Source organism: Poecilia latipinna, unplaced genomic scaffold, assembly GCF_001443285.1.
Source record: "Poecilia latipinna isolate Pla-1442-1.1 unplaced genomic scaffold, P_latipinna-1.0 Scaffold1497, whole genome shotgun sequence".
NCBI lineage: Eukaryota > Metazoa > Chordata > Actinopteri > Cyprinodontiformes > Poeciliidae > Poecilia > Poecilia latipinna.
Window position 1 is genome coordinate 68,187 of NW_015114113.1, and position 1,877 is coordinate 70,063.

At 40.7% G+C, this 1,877-nt stretch overlaps 1 protein-coding gene across 1 annotated transcript in view; it reads left to right on the plus strand.

The window, feature by feature from the left end:
* The first annotated feature begins 492 nt into the window (after positions 1 to 492).
* Positions 493 to 1,877, plus strand: part of LOC106963118 (glutamate decarboxylase 1-like) — a 49,197-nt gene continuing 47,812 nt past the window's right edge. The window contains exon 1 of the mRNA XM_015057855.1: positions 493 to 575. The gene's annotated coding sequence lies outside the window, so the exon portion shown is untranslated. The remainder of the gene's footprint in view (positions 576 to 1,877) is intronic.

Sequence of the window (1,877 nt, forward strand, 5' to 3'; positions counted from 1 at the left end):
TAACTTACTGTCACGAGATGTTAATAGTTTTAACAAATATGTAAAAAAAAAAAAAATTAAATAAATGTTATATATGATTTTTACAAATGTTGTTTTTATAACAAATCCTATCTAAGAATTCTAACTTTATCAAACTTAAGATTCAATCAACCATCACTTTCATTCACCGTCTACAAGAGTCCAGTAGAGAATCATGAGGATAATATAATTGTATAAGTTGTAAATAAATAAACTTTATAGATCTTAAGACTTGCGCTGATAAAATATACTAATGGTATTTAATTAACAAAGTTGGCTCAACCATTGACATACATTTCATTTTCTCTGAAATTCCCTAAGCATTTCTGAGTAAAACAACTCAAAAACAGCTCAAAAAGCATTTAAATAAACAATTCCAAATCCAAAACAAATATTTAAAATGTTTAATTTGAACTTTGTTGTAGGAGAATTTCACTCAGCCGACTTGTCCCCATGGCAAAGAGGAACATGCAGGAAACAGGGGGATCTGACAAAGCAGTGATTAAATCAAGAGGCTCTTAAAAACCGAGGAGGTTGATTACTGGAACTCAACACAGGTGAGTCTAATTATTTGACGTTTTATCAGTGTAGAGTTCCTCCATGTTTTTTTGTGTGACAGAAGTGTTTCACTGTGCGGCAGCATCTCAATATTCTGTCCGTGGATCAGCTGCCATTTTCTTTAACCTGCTCCTGATTGTGGGGGCCCCACTGACGTAGACGCTTTAACTTTCAGTTGTCACCCACCCAATGTCTCCGACTCCACCCCCACCCATCCCACCAACCCTTTTCTCCTCATCTCCTTTTGTCGTGCTCAACTGTGTTTTTTTTTTCTCTTCTCTTGATTCCCTGTGGGGAGGAAAATTCCTCTTATCAGCTCCGACCATATGCAGGCGTGCGCGCGCGCGTGTGTGTGTGTTTGAGCCCTGTGTTGTGTGCGCGAGGATAATCCTTTGCCTCTGATTGGCCCAGCTCTAACCCCCAGTTTTTATTTTTTATTTTTTCTATTTTGGTGAAGGTGATGACTGGAGGTTTTTTTTTTCTTTTCTTTTCTTTGAGAAGCAGCAACTTTCATTTTGGTTTTTAAAGGTTGTGCCTTTTAAATGGCGCAAGAGTAATTACAACGGGAAGCATCTTAGAGTGGCATTTTGGGAAATCCATTAACTCCTGGATAATCAAAAGGAATTTGCATCCATCATCCAGTTTGAAAGACGAGTGTGTGCGTGTGTGTGTGTTGTATTAGCACGTAGTGACTCACTGAGCCTGTCTGAGGACATTAACATCAATTCAGCTCTTTTTTTTTTTGTTTGAACCAGCTTGCTTCTGAATTTGCTTTCCTCATTCATATTTGTGATGCCTTGCATGATGATGATCATGATAATGATGATGCTGTGGATGGGTGTGTGTGTGTGTGTGTGTGTGTGTGTGTTTCCATTCAGCAAAGTCACAACAGTCCTGCTGTATTGGAAAATTAACACCTGTCATTTAATTATAGGATGGCGGCTCGTGGCCAATCAGCGCGGCCGCCATTATCGAAGGTCAACTTCCATTGGCTGCTGTTCGGATTCATTCCTCCGTTCGGAGCCGCGACCACGTGACACGGACCGCATGTGTGTCAGTGTGCAGCACCGCCGTTTGCCAAAATTGAGAGTAGAAGAAGAAGAAAAAAACGAAATAGTCTTTCCCTCCTAGTTGCCATAGTAACCAGTGATTCACCGCATCTGGCAAATTATAGGGCTGTTCTGGAAGGGCGCGAGGGTGTGTTGATGTGGGTGTGCAAACTATAAACGTGCGAGTGTGTGTGTGTGTGTGTGCGTGTGTGTGCGTGTGTGTATGTGTGTGCGTGTGTGTGTGTGTGTGTG